The following is a 12,801-nucleotide window of genomic DNA, read 5'->3' as shown; positions in this document are numbered from 1 at the left end:
CTTTAAAGGTGAAATCTGTGAATTTGTTTCCTGTGACTTAAATTTAACTTGCCGGCAACTCTCAGAAAAATATCCCAGTGCAGCACATGTCCTTTTAGGGAGACTGGTAGGCCAAATCTTCATTAAAACTGTACAGCTGTCTTTTAAGCTGTTCATATAGTTTTATTTTTGTGAGCTGATACTGAATTCTGATTCCCAAATAATCTCCTATAAAATTTTGGACAGATTTGGCTTCCTGCCTTCAATATATCATGAGTAAGGTGCTAATTATTGAGCCCTGAGGTAACAGGTTACAATCCTGCTTGTTTCTGAGATAATTAAAGTATTTGTCACGGGCTTTGGTTCTCTTTTCTTCCATACCCTGGCTTTTTCCAGACTCAGATTAATCTTGAAAACACCATATTTCCACCATCATATTTCATTTTACCATCACTTTTTGCTTTGCCTTCATGAAAACGTAAAATGTTCTGTCCATAAACTCACTTCTTTCTTTCTTAAGAGGTTTCGAGCAACTGCACAAGTTCTTGAAAGTATTTTCTTTTTCAAAATATGTTTTATGTAATTGAGCTATTAGAGTGTCAAGAACTATTTGATGGTTGGTGGTCATATTTCCCTGACACAGATATTATTAAAACTTTAGGAGGAGATGGAGTTCTTTATTGGATCATCTTACAGAGCCTTAAAAATAAACAAGCATTTGGCTTTTCTGCTCATCTCCACTTTGGCTGCTGTGGCATAGATACTAAATTATGAAATCTTTGGCAAAGTCTGAAATTGTATTCAGAGTTATTCAGGTTAAAATACTTTATGAAACTGGCTCATCCTAACGAGTTTATGATTAAGACAGGATTAGCTGATGTTTTTAAATTCTGATGTGTGTTGAAACTACATGGTAATCCAAACTTTCACTTTTATTCTTTTATGACAGTACAGTTCTAATAATACTAGGGGCTTGCTGACGCTGCAGAGAGGTTCTTAAATCCAAGCTGACATGAGTTTCATTGCAAACCCTATTCATAGAAACATGTTTAAGTCTTAGTGGGCAAGAACTTAATGCTGGACTAAACAGCCTTATAGTGTGCTCTTTGGTTGTGTGCTGAAATACTACCACTGTGTTTTGCTATTGTATGTATTTTATACTTAAGGCTTCAAGCAACCATCTGGTTGCCTCCTTTTGACCTATTTTTGTATTTATGACAACAGCTTTGAGGATTTTAATAATATGAGGGCACAACTAATATGTGGCATAGCTGGAGGAGAGACAGTGGCACACTCCTTGAATTTATATGCATTGTAAGACATGTCAGACAACAGTAAATGATCTCATTTTTTCCAGTGAAATAATCCTAGTAGGCATTCTTCATTTGCTTATATGTGCCTGCTTGTCAGGAGAATGAGTGTAGGAGGGAAGGCAAAAGAGGAGCGTGATCTCTTTACAAGCCTATTTTATTACAAATATAAGCTTCATTAATTTGCACTTTAAATGAATAAGCTTCACCTAAGAGCTGCTGACCAAAATACTAAGCAAACAGCTTTGCTGGAAAATTTAATATTTTGTTCTTTGACAATTTTTAAATGCATTTAAATTGTGTTTTTCTCTATTTTTTTCATAGCATATCTTTTGTGATTTTAGCTATTATATATGTGCAAAGTAGAGCTGCCTGGTTTTGGGGGCACATTATTATTCTGTGCACTGCAGAATCGCTGCAGTTGCTATATTGTCACTTCCCTCTGTTTGTTTTTAACTGAGAAACTGGGTTTTTGATGTGGCTGAAGTTGTGTTCCAAAGCCTCACGCTCATTTGATAGATGTTTGATGCTCTCTTAAAGGATTTCCGTTTCTGATCTGGCTTGCTTGGTGGTATGTGACAGGAGGAAATCACACTGTGTGCTCAGTGTGAGGAAAGCATTAAGGGCTGCTGAAGCTGGCAGCCTGATAACAGCTAGGTGGCTGCAGCTCTGTATCTGCAAGCTCCAGCCTGGCGGTGAGGCTGAGCGTGCCTTTGCAGTAGGTGCGTGCACAATGCCATGTGTACAGTGCACGCTGCCAGCCCCACAGATGTGTGCAGGCAGAAACACTCACCTGCTGTCTCTTCAGCTGGGCTGTCTTCCTAAAGAGTCTCTTGCACTTGTCTCTTCAATATCTTCTGTATTGTCAAGACAAACTGAATAAATACAATTCATACTTCATTTACGGATAAATTCTTTCCCGTGTCCTCCCCTGGGCTATAGAAGTTAGTGAAGTTAATGAGGTAGGTAGCAAAAGGGGTCTGCAGAGAAAGCAATTGCTGTGTCTGTACAGCCATAGCTGTGGTCAAGGCAGAGGGAAAAATGGTGGCAGGACCACCAGAACCAGGAGAAGCAGATGTTGCACAGATATGGCAAATACTCTCTCCTGAGGTATTCACATTTTTATGTTCCTGCCTTTTTTTTCTTTCCCTTCTGCAGATATCTTACTGCTATTTCTCTCTGTCCTCCAAATGATGCTTTTTAATTTTTTTTTTTTTGGCCGTCTGAATGGGGATCCAAGAACTTTTTTCATAAAGCAAATTGAGTAGGCAGAAGGGTATGAGCCTTGTAAGAATGAAAAGATTAACCTGAATGGACATTTGAGCTGTTGTACACTGGCTTTGGTTGCCAAAGAGAAGTACATAAGGGAGAAACAGAACTGAGAATGAGCACCCGAGAGAAAATTAATCTAAAATGTGGATCAAAAGGTATGAGGAGTGAATTGAAATTGTCCCAAGAATGTAAAAGACTGTCTTGGACTATCAAGTGCCAGTGTGTGTAGGAGGCAGAGAGTCATGCTTTTTCCAGAGAGAGATTGTTGTCTTGTGGACTGAATCACAGATTTCCCCTGTCTCAAAATCTCTGTACCTTCAGAAGATGTTTGGGTGTTCTGTTTTTTTGTGTTTTGGTTTTGTTTTTTGGTTTGGGTTTTTTTTTTTTTTTTGTGGGAGGGAGAATGTGGGTTGAGGTTTATGAAACCACTTGTTTCTGCTTATTTGGAAGAGACTTGTGGGCAAAGGCGGTGAAGAGGCTTGTAGCTTGGCTATGTCAGCATGGTCTAAGCAGGAGCCAAGGAATGAATCAGAAACTCTTGGAGGAGGTAATGGGGTGAGAGAGAAGTGGGGTTGAGGCAGGAGTGTGTTACAGAAGAGATACTGATCTGTAATCCTGCACTTCAAAAGCATGTGATTCTGATTACTGTGGGAGGTGAATGGGAAGTCACCGAGGGATTTAAACAGGCATGTTTAATTTAAATGATAAAAAGAATAAAACACTTTTACTCAGCACTTCAGCTCTAAATATAACATCTATTCATTTCCTGCACATTGTTTCTTAAATGAGTGATTTAGGAGAGCGTGTGGGCTGTCAGAGCCATGCACGAGAAAGGTGCCAAAAACTAATTAAGGTAGAAAGTCCCAGTTACAGCAACAGACTGTGCAAGGTGTGTCCTCTTACACATCAAGGATAGGCTTAGAGATGGGTCAAAAGATGAAGTGCAAAACCAAATGAATAAAAACATCCAATCACTAGAGCAAATAGGATTTTATAGACATATTTGTAAAAATAATCCTTGCATACCCACAGAAAAGAAACTTTTGAAGCGAGGTGGCTGAGACTGTATGAAAATGTTATGGTCTGTAACTGGCTATTCCTTGGAATTTCAGCTCATGTTTTAGTAAATCACAATGTCATTAGTGATCCTGAGCCTCACAGAGATTATCAAGGATTTGGTTTTTGTTAGTGGCAGGTAAGATAAGGAAAGTTCAAACTTCTCATACATTTCAGAATTCTATTCATGAGTTGTGCATAGCTACTAAAAACCTTCTGTAATTCTTAGAGTGGTCCAGAAATAACCATATCAAAGGCTTTTGAAAGTCAAGTTAGTTATAGTCCCTCCTAAATTGTCACATGATGAGCAATAAATAGATCAAAAATCCCTAGGGAGGAAAGGAACAAATAGGAATAAATAGTCGGGTTTTGCTGTATCAAAGTGATTGTAATGTGTCACAAGCTTCCAAAGGACCTATTTCCTTTAGTCTTGGAAAGCAGGTAGCAAAATATGTAGGTAATGAACTCGTTTAAGTATTTTTTCAAGATCAGAAAAAAATAGAAAATCTCACTGCTTTCTAGCTAAGCTAGATGTCAGGCTATCATGATCACAGACCAAAATTAATGTTGGAAAGTGTAAAGTAATGCATGGAGAGAAAAAAATTGAATTACTCCTACATATTGCTATGTTTTACATTAACAGCTTTTCCTAGTATAGAATAACATACTGAAGTCACCTTAGAAAAACTGCTATTGTAAAATAGTGTCTTTAAATCTGAGCATAAAAAATGGCACATCTGTATGTCACTGTAGAAATCTGCATTATCACCTGGAACACTGTTGGATGGTCTAAAATATGACAGGAATAGCATGCTTTGGGGAAAGGCTTAAAGCCATTAAAGGCATGGAAAAGCTGTCATTTGAGAGAGGAAGGGATTTCGGGCCTTTTCTAGGTTGACTGTGAGTTGACTAAAATAGGACTCTTATTTTTCTTCCGGTAACTATTTGTTTCAAAGACTCTACATACACTTGTAAAGGGTAAAAGGGTGAGTTACTAATTTATGCTGAAAGATAACAAGCTTTTCTTTAGAGTACCTAAAGAGAAGTGCACAAAAACATATATGTACATCCATGGAGTTGTTGGTATGTTTAAGGTGAGTGAGTGCCTAAATGAATAGAGCATTGCTGCAAAATGCATGAGTGCAGCTGCTTACGGTACCAAGGTGAGCAGTGCTGCTTTCTATCTGTGCTGGTTGGTTTGAAAATAATTACCTGTGAACCCTGGAAATGATACCTGTGTTACCATTAGATAGACAGTGTTTCAAAGCATTATCAAAGCCAAGATTAGATAGTGTTTCAAAGCAGGTATTTTTACCTCTTAAGGTTTACCTCCCTAGTTAGGTGAGACTATATGAGGTCCAGATCTGGGTTGAGTTGACCTTTTCTAATCTTCTCCATCCTAGGTTTCCTTTTCCCCTTTTCCTCAGAAGAGGGGAAGACAGGGGAAGGGATGGTGCTGGTGGAAGCAGAGCAGTGCTGTGAAGCTTCATTTCAGTAAATACTGGGTTTAACCACATACTGGGGAAGGATGGAGGACATAACAGATTCTGTCTCAAACCAGATGCAAAAATTGCTTCCAGTGTGACCCAGAGTGGAGGAGATCCTTAGCCGGTTGTTGCAGAGCTAGACAAAGGCAAAAATGTTGCCATTTCCTTCTGTAGAAGGAAACTGAGATTTCTCTTTTTTCTTGTGCAGTTGATTAGGGAGAAGTATTGTTTTTTCTTTTTAGAAGGTCTGGATTTTACCTATTATATAAATATTCTTCTGGAAAACTGTGAAGTTCTAGACTAGCCTGGAAGATATTTTTAACTCCTTGTTTTATGGTCCACCTGGGATTGGGATTCCATTGAGCAGGATTACAGCAAAAAGCTCTAAGTATGGTGTGGCCTAAAAGAGTTTACAGACTTGAGTAGACTCTTTGTCCAGGGAATTTGTGGCTGCCCCATCCCTGGAAGTGTTTAAGGCTGGGTTGGATGGGGCTCTGTGCAACTGGGTCAAATAGAAGGTGTCCCTGCCTGTAGCAGGGGTGTTGGAACTGGGTGATCTTAAAGGTCCCTCTCAATCCAGGCCGTTCTATAATTTTTAAAAAAAGGAAAAAAAAAGGAGAAAAAAAAAAGAGTATCAGATATGATAACCATTGGGTAAATCAGAAGTAATTAGTATTGACATCACAAGTTTTGTGATCCCAAAACCTGATGCCTCCATCTTTCCTTGCTGGGATGTGGTTGCCCTTTAGCTAAACATTAATAATGGAGGTGTATAAACTGCCTTCTCAGTTTATGACTTTTCTGAGTCTTGAAAATCATCCCACTGCTAGGCAGTGCTAGAGGTGCTTCTAGTCAAGTTGGATGAAAGCAGCTACCTTTGTCTCAGCTACAACTTTTGCTGTAGGCATCCATGTCTCTATTTCTTTGTATGACCATAAAGCTACCTGTGGCAAAACCTGAAAAGTAGCCCACGCCAACTTAAAGTGCAGAGGTCATTTGCTCAAATGAATGCATGTGTGCTTGTCCACCTCCCTGTAAAATTCAAGGTGCTTATTATGAGTAAATGAAGTCACTTAAAGAGACTGCACAGTTGACCTCTCTTACCTGCAGGTAGGTTCAGGACATGCTGCAACATGTAAGATGGAAGATGCATAAAGGCTTCCTTGAAAATGTTTCTGTTTTCTTGATATTGGTTGTGCTTTAAATCGTGAAATGTACGTACTAAATGTGCATCTGCAAAGAAAAATCAAATGGGAAGCTGTAGATGCTATTTACTTTGGGAATTTTGCCTCTACATACCTGAATTTTTAAAGCACAACATCTAGATTAAAGCATTTATGAAATTTGTCACTAAGCCCAATGCTTTTTTTCCAAGGAAATCCTCTGTGACATTTCTAGAATGTAATTATGGTCTGTTGTAGGAAACTGAGTGATAAGTAAAAGATTATCTTAATAAACTACAAAAACATAATTATGGTAAAAGCTTGAAGTAATCAAATGTGTTTTGAGTCCACTGAAGGACCATTTACTGCATATTAGATGTTAATCTTGACATAATTTTTGTATTGAAGATAAGCACCATGCACAGAAATAATTTCTACTTCATGCTATTTCTGTTGTCCTTAGTTCTTGGTCTTGTATTACTTTAAGACTTGGTAGTATATATCTTCTGTACCAGAGAATGAAATAATAGAGTAAGCAAATATTCACAATCTACTATCCCAGTTATGCTGCTGTTTGCTTCCTGCCCAAGATTAGGATTTTGCAAATGGCCTTTCAAGCCCTCTCTTTTAAATTGCCAGAAAATGCTGAGTTATACTAGGAGAGCAAATCTTGTTTGTCCCAAGTCATTCTGCAACATACAAAAACCCCCAGCAAACCAACAATTCCTTCCTTCCCCTCTCCCCACCTCATCAAAGGTTTTTTGTGTACTTCAGGAAACAGCAAATGAGCATTTTTAGTTTTTTGTCAACCCTTTGCATCTTCAGTTTCAGGCAATCCTTGAAGTCGTTTCTATCGTAGTGATCTTTGGCATAGCCCAAGTGATTGTGTGTGTCAGTGGGGTGTGGGCTGAGGCTGGTGTGGTGCTGGAGGCTGAGCTGCTGCAGCTCGGTGCCGTGGCAGAAGCTCCCTGAAAGCTCCGAGCACCAGCTGATGCAGCGATTCTTTATGTGGGTCAGCCTTTACAGGAAGAAAGCAAACCATGCAGTGTGAGTTATGTTATCCTGCCTACTTAATCTTTTCAGCTTCTTCTAATCCTTCTGCAGGGTAGCTATGTATATGATTTGACTGCATAGCACTTCTGGTGCTGTAATTAAAGAACAAATTGTCCAGTTCCTGAATGACACAATATCAGAAGTAGCTTTGTTCAGACTCAACTTAGTCTTGTTTAAATTATGCTGTCCCTAAGAAAATACGATGGTGTTTTTATGCAGCTGTGTAATCTTCTAAACACTGAATTAATTAAAGTATGATGAAGGATTCTGAGCTTTCATTTTAGATTACTTACTATACACATACTTAAATTCAGTGGCCAAACTTCAAATCAAGAACTTTGTTCCTATAAAATCAAAATGTCTGCAATTTTTTTCACTGAAAGAAAAATGTAAAACTTTAAAATTTTTTTATGTTCATTATGTTTTACTCCAAGTGAGAGAATGTTTCATTTCTATTACTAGTATGTGTTAAGAGAAGAAAAGGATATGAAAGGTGGAGCTTCTGCCTATTAACAAAAATAACCATCAGACTAGGAAATCAATCTGTCTCTCTTGTGTGAAAGCTTATGTGCATTCATGTGGTGGTTAAGGCACTGTTCTGGTAGAGAAGATGTAGGAGAACCCTGAAGCCAAGCAAGACTGCATGGTTCTCCCTTGTAGACTAGATAGATATCCCTCATTATAGTGTATTACTTAAATAAGTGACTCTTCTGTAATTTGTTTTGCTTCATGAATCTTGTTTCTGCACTTCAGCAACCACTAACTGGATCCCAAATCCCTCCCAAAACTTCCACAACTACCCCTTTCAAAAAAACCCCAAGAAAACAACAGAAAACCCACCTCTGTGCTAATGTTTTTATTAATAACTAGTAGTTCATTTAGACTAATCTTTTAAGGTGCTGTCTCTTCAAAAGCTGCTTTTTGAGCAAATTACTTCCTATCAATTGCATGTCATTAACTGAAGTGGACTCTTAAGTACAGATTATGATGCAAGTTAAAAAGCAGATATGTAAAACACTTAGTTCTTCCTTATCCTTCATTTGAATCTGTCACAATGATTTCCAAGCTGGGAGCTGCTTAGTATTTTTTAGATCATGTCAATAATTTAAAATACTGTACTTTCATGATTATTCAATCATTTTCTACTGAAGTGGTGCTCTACTAATTTGTATCTAGTACAAGGGGAATGCGAGGGAATGAGGCTGTTTTGTGATCTGATTCCCTCCTGTGATGCTATGAAACTGCCACCTGCACCTGATTTTTATTTGCATAGGGCTCATTAAGCTAAAGGAAAAATTAATACATCCATGTCTTCATTGTGCAATAGCCTTGAGGATGTTAAGATATCCAGAAGGTATACTTCATAGGCTTCATGACATCATGTTCTAAACTTGCAGCTCATGCACGTCTTTCATTCCAGTGCAACCTCTTGTTTTTGTATTTTAACACTGGAACACCGTGCTTAACATGCACATGTTGTTCAGACAGAAATTCAAGCAGGGCTGAATTTTCCAAAATTGAAACTTCCACATTTTATCCCACAGATGCCTTAAAATATTTGTGTCTATTTTAGTGTTTTTGTATGCATACTCCCAAATAGCATAATTTCAATGCTGTGCTGAATGATTTCACTAGAATTTAGATTACACTTCAGTTACAAACCACAGTTTTAATTACAGCACAGATGCATGTAGATGAGAATAAAAAAATAAGATCATTTGGGTTATATTTAACCACTATGTTAATTTCCTTCTTCCCCGTGCTATGATAATGTAAACAGCAAATGAAGGAGCTTAGTATGCTGAAATGGTTATTTAAAACTTTAAAATAAATGTTAAACCTTAATCTATTTCCTCAAGATTTCTTTATTACAGGCATTAACATAACTGCTGTTCTCTGAAATTTATTTCATTTTAATATTGTAACTGAAAATATGCAATATCTGTGATTAGCAAGGAGGTAACTTGCTCTTCTGTGAGCTTCTATGTTGTATTGTAGTGTGTTTGGATTCTCATGCATCTGCTTTCCTCGATTAGTATCTTTCCTAATGTCTCAGATCTGTTTTCTTTCCTCTCCATGCAATAAAGTATGGAATTTTTCTATTTTAGACACCACATTATTCAATTCTCTTGGCATACACTGCTCTAATTTTTATTGGCTTATTTGCCTGAAAAGTGCTTCAGTGTTCTGAGTAATTTTGTGTTTGTTTATATTGTGGGATCTTGTTTTCAAAACCTGCAATGTGATCTGTCACTATTTTCCTATTGACATTGTACTTATCTTAAACTGGTTTTGAATTTGAGCTAATATTCCTGGCAGAAATGTTAAGATGATTACAAGAAATTTGAAAGCAGTAAAGAAAATACTGTCTTAAGCATCTTCATGTCAGGTGTCACAACATGGTCTGTCTAGGAGAACCCCATGGTACAAAAAGGAATGCAGACAGGACAGCTTGGATGGATATAAAATTACTGGATCAAATTGACTTAAATTAAACGGCAGAAAGCTTTAATCAATTTAAATTTTACTTTTTATTGAGCTTTGTAAAAGCATGTTGAGAGGCCTGTTCCCTGAATTTTTAATATCTCTTAGGAATGGAGATTGTGCAGCTGGTTGGGACAACCTGTTCTGGGGCTTAATCAGCCTCACTTTAGAAATACCAAGCAAAACACAGCACAAAACAGAAAAAGCCACCTAATTCCTTTTTTTTCCAGTCAGATTTTCATATGTTCATACTTTTCCTTGTTTCCTTCTGTGGCTATGCATCTTCAAGAACACTCTGGCTCAGTCTTCTATACCCTCACAATAAGTAGCTGTGGACTGTAATAAGGTCTCCCTTTTTTTCTTTTATGGCTGCACAAATTCAGTTTTCTTAGCTTTTCCTTGCAATACCACATGCTCCAGCCCTCTGATCATCCTGGTGGCGCCTTCCACTGGACTTGTTCCCCCATTCTCAACCACTGAAACCTTGTGTGTTGAAGGAGTGGTACCAGTCAAGGGGCCGTGCCTGTCAGGTCATCTAGCAGCCCTCAGGTGGGATGAGCAGCCTTGTCTGGTATGGAGGCTCTCCAGGGCAGCTGCTCTGACCAGCTTCTTTGGGTAGTCCTTGAGGGACATTTAATGATTGCTATGAAATTTGCTGTTTTGAAGATACTTGGTACTACATAGCGTTATGTTTTGATTTAGTAGAGACATACTGCAATATGCTGAAATCACAACACAAGCATGACACAGCACTTGAAATATACATTTGGATCACTATGCAAAAGCAATTCCCATTTCTGATCTACATATGCCCACTGTCAGGATGGAGGGCATCTCCAGTTCACCAGTATGGAATATGTGGGCTAAAGCCTTCTCAAGCCTATGGCTCTCTTGGAAGCTCCTTCTGTTGCTTTTTAGGTTTTACACTTTTCATGGGACTGAGCCGTGTCACATACGTACTTCTCCCCCTGCTGGCCTGGCTGTGCTGGAGGAGACCTTACCTGTAATTATTTTAGAAAAGGCTGTTTGCATAACCTCATGACTTACTGGTACAGCCATATATCTAAAGGAGAAGTCACCCTCCAGTCCCCTTTATGTGGAGATAAATTTGACTTTATGCCACTAGATGCTCATTCTTGTATTTCTTCCTCGAGTTCATCACCCGTGCCCATCTCCTCTGAGCCTTCTTTCCTTGTGGAGGTTTGCTCATCACTCAGGCAGCCTGTATCTCTTTGGGACTGTTGTAAATGTGTTCCTGGTGAGCTGGTGTGCCTGTGAGCACCTGGAGAGCTGGAACAGCCTGTCTGTTCCAGCTGCTCCTCACCTCCAAGCTCAACACAGGTTTCAGTCACGTGAGGTGAATGTGTCCAGCTGCACAAAGATGAACAGAGTCGTAATGCTGTCAGGAAAAAACTGGACAGAGAAAAGCTGCAGGCATCATTAGTACCCTCAGCCCCTGACATACCCCTTGCAGGTATCTGAAGGACCACAAGAAAGGGCAGCAGCCTCATTTACAGGCTGATGATTTAATTGAGTTGTGAAGGGCTTGAATTTACTGCAGTGAAAACATGGACCCATGTTCCAGGCTTAAGTAGATCCCTCTTGACCCTGCAGGTGACATTGCAGGTGGATTTTAAAACAAATACTTGCACCTGGTCACAGTCCTTTTTTTCTCAGTGGGGTTGGAAGGATGTATTTGGCATGATGGGTGCTCAGAGCTTTGGGAACAGACATGTCACTGCAGGAAGGAGAACCAAAAGGAAATAACCAGGGAAGAGTCTTCACAGGCTTGTAAGGGTTAAATCATTCGCTCTAGGAAATCTAGCAGTCATTCTGAGATTCATCACCACAATTTTGACACAAAGAAAGAGAATACCTAATTTCTAATTTGCCATTAGTAGTAATAATCTGTTCAGTTTTCTTTGATTATTAAAAAAATAGCCACATTGAGAATATATTTTCATAGAACATATTTTCAAGAAACCAGAGATTTTTTTTTCCCACCCCTGCATTTCTTGCAGTACAAAGCAGTATGCGCATTACAGTATTTTTGATCTTTAAAGGAAAGTTATGATACCCTCTGCTGGCTATTTTTGGAACAGATCTGAGCCATAACTGACCAGTTTAGAGTCAGCAGCAATTAAACTTAATCTGTACTGCAGTTTTAATGTAGTATTTTTTATTTTCTTTTTTTTTCTGATGGATTTGTGAGGAGTTTGGGCTGCTTTGGTATTTCTTCCCTCTTTAGCTCTGTCCCTGGCTTCAGCAGAGTAAATCTGACTGTGATGGAACTGTATTTTTGAATGCAGGTTGTTATGGCTTTCAGACCAACACTTCTATAGGTACAAATGAAAATAGCTAGATGTTATCACAGCTCTTGTTGCCTAGTAACCAAAGCCCTATGTGTAATTCAACGAGATAAATTTGATGCACTTTTCTTCTCTTTTCCTTTTTAGCAGCAGAATGTAAAATACATTTAGCCTTGAATGTTTTGTTTTGTGATAATTAAAATGTATTGAAATCTCTGTTTGCAAGCTCATTTACAGTGATCTCAGAACTGAAGTAAATTTCCCATAATGAAGAATAATCTGGTTCTTGTAACATTCCTTTACTGTTCATATAAGTATGCCAGGGTAACTGTGAATACAAATATTAAATTATTTTCTCCATGCCATTCTCAAACTTCACATTTCCATTTTGTATTCTGATTTGATGATGGTTTTACAAATTTTTCTACTGGATCCATTTATGCAGTCAAGGATTGTTCTCAGAATTATTTGCTCAACTATACTGATAATGTGCCTAAAATTATCTAAGACTGTCCTTGAATTAGTTACTGAATTTGTGATCAGGTATGAAATGTTTGCTTCATTGGGGCAAACTGTGTAAATAAATACTTATAGTAGATTTCTGGCATTGATTGTTTCTGTGTAAGTTAATGATTATATCTTATCATAGAATTGACTATCAAATGAATTTATCTACTCACTGTTATAA

The 12,801-nt window shown here is 38.2% G+C and overlaps 1 protein-coding gene across 1 annotated transcript in view; it reads left to right on the top strand.

Moving 5' to 3' along the window:
• The window catches only part of KLHL2 (kelch like family member 2), a 53,986-nt gene that overhangs the window by 20,296 nt on the left and 20,889 nt on the right, over positions 1–12,801 (top strand). The gene's annotated exons all lie outside the window — the stretch shown is intronic.

Source organism: Melozone crissalis, unplaced genomic scaffold (assembly GCF_028551555.1).
Source record: "Melozone crissalis strain CALT ecotype California unplaced genomic scaffold, PUWL_Pcris_2 ptg000006l_1, whole genome shotgun sequence".
Lineage (NCBI taxonomy): Eukaryota > Metazoa > Chordata > Aves > Passeriformes > Passerellidae > Melozone > Melozone crissalis.
Note: the sequence above shows the minus strand (reverse complement) of the source record. Positions and strands in the feature narration are given on the sequence as shown.